Below are 10,812 nucleotides of genomic sequence, written 5' to 3'. Positions count from 1 at the left end.
TTTTGTAGCTAGTAAATTGGCAATGTTTTGCTGCTTTATGGTATTCCACCTGCAATGCTAGCTCCACACTCTCGCCGAGTCTAGGCGAGCCAAGGCGAGCGCGAGAGTGTGGATGGTGCGCTCGCCTCGCCTCGCCATGTCTCGCCTAGACTCGCACTCGCCTGCGCTCCGCTCCGTGTCGGTTTTTGGTGTCCGAGTCAAAGGAAGCGAATGGTGAACCCGAGCGTCACCACGTCCCAAGATACAATAACAAAAAGTGCAGACCAGTGGTTCTCACTACGCGGCCCGCGGGTCGCATACGACTCTTAATGTGATTTATTGCGACTATTGAACTAATATTAGGCCTGCTATTACTATTTTTTACCTTTTCTTTTTAATTTCTGTAATAATATGCAACTGGAGAAAACTTTGGTTACCCTGCATCCTTACTGCCAGTGAAGGTGTTCAACAACGACGCGTATTTGTTTTCATTTTTAAAAGGTACAGCAGTGTCATGTCTCATGTCTTACTATGTCTTGATATAATACTGGGTTATAAATGTTTTTATCTTAATAGACATAGCGTGCATTCAAATTTTTGTAACAGGTACTCAACAGATTCTCAATCAAATATAGAGAAACTGAAAATATAAAAATTCCGTAATATCTGTACAGAAAGTAATGTATTCCGTGTACATAAAAATCAATTGACAACAAAAGGATCGTGCCACGTACCAAACATTAAGCTATTTATAGATTCGGTGATTGTTAAGGAGTGTTTTCTAGCTGTATGTGACACTTTATATTCTAAATTTCGAAACTCATTCAAAACACATTACAGGTGAAATAAAACATCAAATCAACCTGCTCGTATCGTATGAGTTGCATAAGGATAGCAGAGTCCGCCCTTTAACTTCAAAATACCAGTAATATACAGTATACATATTAGATAATGATCACGATGATGCTGATGATAATAATAGCAATAATACTAATAGACCAAATTATATAATTAAAAATCCGCGCATTTGGTTAAGCTTCAATACTGTAAAATGCATTGTGGCTCTCGGCAAGTTCCTATTTTCCACTTTCGGCTCTCCTTTAATTTCTAGTGAATACCATTGGTGTAGACTCTTGTACTCACTTAATTACTTACTTACAAATGACTTTTAGGGAATCCGGAAGTTCATTGCCGCCCTCACATAAGCCCGCCATCGGTCCCTATCCTGAGCAAAATTAATCCAGTCCCTAGCATAATATCCCATCTCCGTCAAATCCATTTTAATATTATCCTCCCATCTACAGCTTGGCCTCCCTAAAGATCTTTTCCCCTCAGGTCTTCCAACTAACACTCTATATGCTTTTCTGGATTCATCCATACTTGCTACATATCCTGCCCATCTCAAACGTCTGGATTTAGTATTCCTAATTATATTAGGTGAAGAATACAATGCGTGCAATTCTGTGTTGTTTAACTTTCTCCATTCTCGTGTAACTTCATCCCTCTTAGCCCCAAATATTTTACTAAGCACCTTGTTCTCGAAGACCCTTAACCTCTGTTTCTCAAAGTGAGAGTCCAAGTTCCACAACCATACAGAACAATCGGTAATATAATAACTGTTTTTTTTAATCTAACTTTCAGCATTTTCGGGAGCAAACTGGATGACAAAAGTTTTTCAACCGAATAATAACAGGAATTTCCCATATTTATTCTGCGTTTAATTTCCCCTCGAGTGTCACTTATATTTGTTACTGTTGCTCCAATGTACTTGAATTTTTCCACTTTTTCAAAAGATAAATTTTATATTGAGGTTTTGTAACAAGCTCTTTTTTACGGTAATGGGTTGTTAGTCCTTCGCCCAAACCCCAAGCTGGAGGACCACCACTTATCAAATTTCCGCGACTGTCTGTTCAATATATTTCAGTTATTCTAGCTGCCAATATGGCGAGCCGCAATTTGTCTGGTATCGCTTTTCTCAGTTGTGTCTTTCTTCGAAATAATTGGCGATACAGAAGTTATCAAATTCTCCTGATGGTTCACAAAAATTCCTCGTTAAAGATATTTTCTATCATGTATCTGCAATAGAAATTAATATTTAGTTTTAAATGGCTTTAATTAACTTGGCAAACAAATGAATAGTCATATTTTTATTAATCATTTATAAATTGCTATTAAGATATTGTGATAACATTAGAGTCGATATATTGTGTAATAATAAAATCGTTGCCACGTTGGAAATGTTCATAGACAAGTTACATTATAGTAAATGAGAAATAATGTAATATCAGCAAATTCATCTCGTCCGATTTTTGTGTATAGCTTCATCCACCATCCTTTTTTTCCGAGGCTTCCGACTTTTTTGGTGTGATATGTTACCAATAGTTGTAATAACTAAGAGCACACAGAGCTTATGCAGCTGCAATTTCAGTAGCTTCCATCGTGCCTCGCCGAGTGGCACTCGGGTCGACTCGGCGAGAGTGAGGAGGTAGCATAACGTGGAAGGTCGACAGTGATGTCAAAGCAAGCGCATTTTTCTGACCTTGACATCGTGCGCGGGCATAAAGCGCTAGGTATGGAAGGAGGAAGGATTATGTATATGACATGAATAAGCAGTCTGTTGGATTAAGAAGACAGTGGTGTACAAACTTCAAACGGAACGTGAAATTTTATGTCGTTATTTTTATATGGCTTATTTCTATTTGATATTATCTATATTGTTTGTAAAACAAACATATTTACACAAATTTCTTAATATTGCACTTGTGTTTTAAACGTTAATAACATAATAAAGATTTAAGAAGGAATATTCACATAAATTCCACAGTAGTTTAACTATACTGTACTAAGTGAAACACATCATTCATAAAGAAAGTGATATCCCAAGGAAAGAGATTGAGTATGACATGATAAGTTGGAATTGATATTGATGGTATCTTTAGCCTTGTAAAAGTAAAAAAGTAATCAATAAACTAACCAAAACAATATTATAGTACAAAGCAAAGTTACCTAGGTTTATGTTTTAATTGTAACTAATATAACATAACAAAACTGTTATCGCATTATGCTTTTAGGGTGATATTGGTGCGCAACTTTCTATCATCAGAATATTAAATTATTTTTTCAAGATCAGCTGAATCTATGGAGCTGAATTTTTTACAACACACCGGCACATATCTTTTGTTTATGATGTAACAATAGTTGCTTTCTCATGTCGTGCGCCGGCCTCCGTTGACATCCCTCTGTTGTCCTAGGTGTAGAGAGGGGAAACGGGAGTGACGTGACAAGGGGAGCTGAAGTGTGTGGGGAAGGGCGTTGTTGTGATATAGGTGTTGTGCTTCGATGTGCTTTGACGTTCTCCTGCTGACTGTGATATCCGGTGATGAGGACAGGTGGTGACGAACTTTGTGGGGGGGGGGGATTTATATGATGATGTAGGAAGAAAATACGTTGATACAGATATAGTTGTTTATTTAAAATAATCAGTGTCCTTCTCCTGTTCGTGGGCAGGGGAAACGGGAGTGTATGAGAAAATCGAGAATATTGTCGTTTTTGGCCCTGTGACTCTGGCTGAAGCAAACTTGAAGGCGTGCTGTTGTCATGACTGAGAATATTGGAGAGGGGTAACGGGAGTGCCTGGGGAGAAACGAAGACAAGACGAAGGAGAGAGAGTAGCGAGGGTGTTTTCTGAAAGGGTTCGAGCACGGTGAAGTAAAGACCTCTCTGCTAACGAGCTCCGCTGACAAATGGCCGGCGATGGGCGTCCACAGAGAGGAAAGTCGAAGATAGAAAAGATAATGTTTTCTAAAAGGGTTAGAGCACGTGAAATCCAGACAAGGTGATAAACGGGGGGGGGGAGGTGAGGTAGTCGAGAAGAGCGATACTGGGATAGCTTGGTTAGGAGATTGGAGCGGGGAAGCGGAAACAGAGCCGGCGATGCTTTTCTGTTCCGGGGGTAAGTGTCGGCCGTGAAAACCCGGTCCGACGAAGTACAGCACGCTGGATCAGAGAAAGAAATGTTGTCGGTGGCAGACGGAGCATGGTAGCTGCTCCCCCTAGCCGGCAACGAATGTCTCTATGTTTTTTTTACCTTGGAGATTTAATTGAAGTGAATTTTTTTATGGCAGGCAGAGTAATTATCTCATGTCCCCATGTTTTAAATTGCTACCAGTGCACTTCATTAGAACCAGGTACCCAGCTTCGAAGCCGTTAGCCCTGAGAACTTACAGTATATAATTATTTTCCCCTATTTTCATATTACAGGGTTGTTATCTAAGAAATTAGCAAGTTCTTTGTAATAGTAGAAGAGAAAGTGTGGGGGAAGGGAAGAGGTCCGTGGCCCATTTCTTTTAGGGCTCATCCCAACATTTGTCTTATTACTCAAGGGAAATCACCGAGCGGCATATACTACCTCTTTCGTCTGTCTCTTTCCTTTCCGCTGTGAAGCGCTCAGACTTTCCTGAGCTCTAAAGCGCGGGCTTGCGCCTATGAGCATCAGTTGATATGACTGGTCTAGGATATCATACGCATTTTAATAATTCATGCGATTATCCGTCTTGTTTCTCCATAAATATCACATATGCTTATTAAACCAGTTTCGGTTTGAGCCTCGCCAGTCACCATAACAGTACTGTTATCCTCAATTATTTGTTGTCAAATTTTTTAAATAAAATTGTAAACAAATATAAGTACAGAAAACAAGTTAAGAATGTAAACTAGGAAAAAATATACGAAACATAAACAAAGACTCTGTCGAAATATAGCCTAACAAAGTACCGGTCTGAGAGTGTAAATCTGTAAATAGAATTACGCCATGTATAAAGGTCTATGAAAAAAGTCCAAAAATATAGTATGCCACAAAGCACACCATTACCTATTAAGTATGTACCAATCAGCCTAAACTCAGAGAATTTTAAATCCTGTAGGCCTAAATAAGAAGTGAAAGGAAACATTTTATAACTAGTTACAAAAAAAAAGTAAATAAATAAAAATAAACAAACCTTGAAAATGAACAAAGTGAGTGTCTCCGTGTACAAACTATAGATAGTTCTGACATATTATGTCAGGCATTCGGAGTCTTCAACAGAACTGCAGCGTGTACTGTGAACTACCACCTTGAAAATCAAATGAGTAACTTTATTGACACATATAGCAGGCGAAATCCTACAACTTGGCTCGAACAACATTTCTGCTAGACCACAAACCACAAGTAAGACCATAAAAATGTAGTTTATAAAATAGTAATACCTAGAAGAATTGTCTATCACTTTGTCATCATTAAAAATTGCCAAAGACTGCAGCCATTTCATTTTAATTTACTGTCTTACTTTTATCGCCAATACGCACTTAATTTTATATTAAATAAACAATTAACATTTCGTATGATCGCGAACATAATTTCATCGACAGACACTTATATTGTAAAATTCATTTACATTGAAAATCTACATTAACACAAACACGTGCTTTTGACTCCGCTTGACAGTTATTTAGGGTACAGTCCTGCTGATCCAAGGCTCCGCCTTTCTATGTAGATGGCTCTGCCACATCATGTTCATCTGAATCAGAGTCCACGGACTCTGTTCATTTATGAAATTCTCTCCACTGAAACATTACTTAGAGGACACAGAGGTAGTTCAATCAACTTCTGGAGTTGTGCAGAGGAAATCGTTTTCTTAGATAGAAATTAAAAATTTCTCTCCATTTTGAGCAAAAATTAGCGTTTTCTTCTTTTCATTTTGCCATTTTCTATGAAATCACATATTTATGTAAGAAAGAATGCATTCGTTATGGAGCTCGTTGATGTTCATTCATGGCCATTGATATATAGCCTACTGATCAAATAGAATGTGCAACCTGAGCTTATTATGTTACCAGATCCGTTCTCATTTGTTTTTATACAAGGTGGGACAGAAATATCTTCCCATTTTGAAAGTTTCGTAACTTCAAGAGGTTTAAGGATATTACAGTATGTGAAAGTGCTGTAGTAATACTTCTTGTGTAATGCCATTTTGTTACTGTACTTAGGTTTGGAACACGGAGATGACGTCCTTGATCATGTACACACTCTTCCAAGCGTCTTTGCAAGTTTTCACACGCACGTTGCACCATATTAAAGAGGCACAGCTGAAATTTCCCTTCGGATGACATCCTTCTGTTCCTGAATGTTGCGTGGATTGTGAGAAAACACTTTCCCTTTGAGGTAACTCCAAAGAAAGTAATCACATACAGACAGGTCTGGATAGCGGGCAGGCCACGGAACATCACCACCTCTCGACACAACATGACCAGGAAACAAGTAACGCACCACTTCGAGGTTCCACAATGTATGCACGATTTTGTGCAGTCCACCGTTCCATGTTTACCAAGCTATGCGGAGAGCACAATTACTGGATTTGTTTGAACGCTAAAGATAGCACAAATATTGCTTCAGTCACATGCGCACGATAACAATGAATTAATATGAATGCACGAAACAATTGAATTGCGGAATTGAATTGAAGGATAAATTTATATTAATGTTTGATATTTGACTTGAATATTTTCCTATTTATGTGCAATTGCAAATGGGGAGAAATTTCTGCTCCACGTTGTATTTTAAGAGGTTATGTGCATCTCAGAAATTCCTGAAATAAATCACTCAGCCATTCGGAATGTCGTCTCATTAGCTATAAGCTTATAGGGAATTTCAACAATACAATGATGTATTAATTTAAAAATTAATAATATATTTTGATACTTCTTTATTTCATTGATTTATGTCTTTATACAAGGGGAACGTGTTAAAAACACTTTCTGTAGTAGATCTACGATATCAGTTGCTAATAGAAAAGATTAATGTGAACTATTTTTTAATATGTAAAAGCTCAAGGGAATATTAAACTTAATTTTAATTTATTGAAAAATTACTAAGTAATTCCTAAACTAACGAACAATTGCGCAAACTGATTGCGTAGCTATTTCATTGCAGCCAGTCTCGTATTAGTTGTTTTCAGAGTGGTGTAGACATTTGCCTGGTGCCCTGATGTGCAGTTGATGGCTCGTAAATATTCATATGTTGAGTGTAGTGCTTTTTGAAAATGAACGCGCTTATTGATAATCCCGACGTCTGAGAAGTTTGATCAGTCATTCGTCGAGTTTTTCAGAATCGCCGCAGAGGCATGCTTTCACGTGGAATTGTTCTTTTGACGGGAATACGTCTTTAAAATCAGACCGATAGTAGCTATATGGGGTACCAGAACGGAAATTTCGATCTAACGCTGTAATGATGTAAAGTTTGCAGGGTGATAGATACATTCCAACAATATAACTTCGTGACTTCTAACACAATTGAAATAAATGTGGTCTCGATCGATAGAGTATAATAGTACGGTGCGAGCATGAACTTGGTGCGGGCCCGCGGCGACTTGCGGTCATTTTTGGTTGGGCTTGCGCGAAAATCTCCATGCAGTAGATCTATCCAGCGACTCGGATGAGTCAGCGCCCTGATGTTGATGCCAAACAAAATTTCAAATGCATTACAAAGAGTACCAAAACCAATTTCATTACATATAAAGAACACAAAATTCCTTGAATAAGCTTAAGTTTCATCCTCTTTGGTGAAAATATCAGCTGACTGACCTATGGTCTGGGGTTCAACAAGTATAGCGGATGATATTGACAAGGAGAGGAAAAGAATTAATCTTTCGCCAATGAAGGATCAAGCTCAAATTCCTTTTCTTCCTATTCAATAGCTTTCGCCTAATGGTGCGGTGGTGCTATGAAGCGCAAACTTATTTGTAGACATTTTGCCTAACGCCAGTTCAATGAGGCGCAAACTATTTTGAAAGCTTTCTCCAAACAAGACTGCACTATCACCTTTACTTTCTAACTTCGATCTGGAGTCTAGAATATGCCATTAGGAAAGATCAGGATAACAGAGAGGGTTTGGAATTGAATGGGTTACATCAGCTTCTTGTCTATGCGGATGACGTGAATATGTTAGGAGAAAATCCACAAACGATTAGGGAAAACACGGGAATTTTACTTGAAGTAAGTAAGGTGACAGGTTTGGAAGTAAACCTCGAAAAAACAAAGTATATGATTATGTCTCGTGATCAGAATATTCTACGAAATGGAAATATAAAAATTGGAGATTTATCCTTCGAAAAGGTAGAAAAATTCAAATATCTTGGAGCAACAGTAAATATAAATGATACTCCTTCGAAGAGGTAGAAAAATTCAAATATCTTGGAGCAACAGTAAATATAAATGGGCCATTCCATACAAAATTTTAAAATTTGTAACGTCAAGTTATGGATTTTTTCAATATTCTAGCAAATGAATGTCATAATAATAAATAGTTAAATGGCCTAATATGAACTTCATCTCTCCAATGCTTGAAAAGTAATGAAGGGTGAAATATTCGGGGAGTTGATATGTAGACTGTTGTTAAAAATATTATTAAAATGACATGCTTCATTGTATCAAAGTAAACATTGTGCCAATACAATGATGACTCTATATATTTAAACTTACTTCTGAGTTATTATGGATTTTTACTTCGAGCATGTATTAAAACTTACATTAAAATAAAGAAATGTTACTATTTTAAAATCGAATTTTTTTACCATGCTCTATTTTTTTCGGTGAGATAAACAGTTTCTTAATCTATTACAAACATTTTATGATGGGGTCTCTAACACTTTGGGAAATATTAAATAAACCAGAATTGCAAACGTTGCCATTAAGGATCAAAGTCGCGTCCAGTGTATTACGTCATGCGCTCATACCTGACATCCACACGCGCGCTTAGCGATCGATATGACAAATGCTAGATGTTGCGACCTCCGCTCAATTGTACGCTAGTAGATTTCACGCGTGAGTTTATTTGTTTTTTTTTTTTCCTGTTATAATCTCTGCGCAACTTTTTGCCTTCAGTTTAGAGGGTGATTCTATTCTGTTCTGTCATTGTAACTTTTTCCCTTCTCATTAGACGGCGATTTTGATCTGTTCTGTCATTATAAGTTGTAAGTGTTCATTATCCCTAAATTAAAGACGAAAAGATGGCGTCATCTGTGGTGTTGCAACACTTTCGGACTTTAAAAACATTCGTCACAACTCTGTAAAAGAAAAGTGACAAGTAGCGTGAGTAAAAAGGTCCCGCATTTAGTGGTAGGTGATGCTATTTGAGAACGATTTTTCCGTCAGATTTCAAAAATTGAAATAATTAGTGAAGTTGCTGGGACTGAAAGTAAGGTCGACAAATCAACAAGCGAAAAAGAATGTTTACAAACAGAGGAAGGAAATTCAACGAGTGGAGAAGCATATGCTCCTGAACGTAAGGAACTATAAATGTATCTATGAGAAATCTACCAGAAATATTGACGTCATTGTTACAGAAAAATTTAGTAGAAATTTAGTACAAGGAATGGACGACAACTGACAGGGCCAATATGATTTTAGTGAAAAGTGACTGTGTAAATTTCATTAATAACTTCATTGGTTGGCTTAAAAAATTCGAGATACTGTACACAACTTCATTGCAAAGTCCCAAGCAAATTATTTAAAGTAGCTGAAAAATGAAATAAAGCCCGGTGAGTTCATTATCATTGGTGATTTTTCAGAGAATTACAGTTTCATTATTCAGGATGCTACACAAGGTCATTACTGGAGTACTTCTCAAGCAACAATACACCCATTCACAGTATATTACAGAAATTCAGTTGGTGGTAATTTAGAGAACCTTTGTTTTTCAGTAATTTCGGAATGCTTAGTTCACGATAGTGCAACAGTTCATGTTTTCTAAAGGAAAATGATAGAACATCTGAAACAAACACATACCGAAATATCTAAAATATATGATTTTAGTGATGGAGCAGCTAGAGAATACAAGTACGAAAAAAATCCGTTAATCAACTCAATCATGAACACGATTTTCAAATACCTGGGGAGTGGCATTTCTTTGGAACTATTCACGGTAAAAGGCCCAGTGACAGTGTAAGAGGTACAATCAAGCGAATCGCTGAAAAAGCCAGGAACTCTAATTTCAACTCCTAAAGGATTGTATGATTGGTCAAAATACAATATACAGGGAATTATTGTGTCATTCACATCCATTGAAAAACATGAAGACGTAATTACAAAATCTAAATCCTCAAAGATTTGTCGGCCTCAAGACTGTTCCCGGAACAAGAAGTGTTCACTATGTGGTTCCAGTTAATGGAAAGTTAGCAATAAAACCCTATTCTGATTCATCAGAAGTACCGAACCTAGTTGAAATCAGACTGTGACGCGCACCGGTCGTCAACGCGGAAACGCTTCTCGCAGTGACCAGCAACAGTCATGGCGCATGGCTCAGCGGCATAGATCACCCTTTACACGGCGAGTTTTTTTAATTTATAACTTCCTTATTTTTGAAGACTCCATTATGAAAATTTGACAGACTAATGAAAATGCTCAGTAAATTGTCATTTATTTTTTTCATGCGAATTGAAGTATTCGATTTTATGTAATGGCGGTTTTTTAAATATATTTTTTAATTTCTTTAAACACAATTTTCAGAGCTGCACTGAATTATAGTATCTTAATAACCTATTTTGTAAGCTATCTAATGATATCTTTTAAGCAAATTTTGTAATTATTCTTATGGTCAGAAAACAAATTGAAAATAGAGCTATGTGCTCAATTAAAAATATTTTAACTGCCCATTACATTTAAACGGTAGCTGTCGCAAACATAATTTTGTACATGATTAATATAAACGACATAAAGAGTTGAATGTACAATTTTTAACAAATTTGGAGATCTGAATATTTTTCGTCATACTGTTTTGCATGGAATTACCCAAATGATACT

Source organism: Periplaneta americana, chromosome 7 (assembly GCF_040183065.1).
Source record: "Periplaneta americana isolate PAMFEO1 chromosome 7, P.americana_PAMFEO1_priV1, whole genome shotgun sequence".
Lineage (NCBI taxonomy): Eukaryota > Metazoa > Arthropoda > Insecta > Blattodea > Blattidae > Periplaneta > Periplaneta americana.
This window is presented reverse-complemented; position numbering follows the sequence as displayed.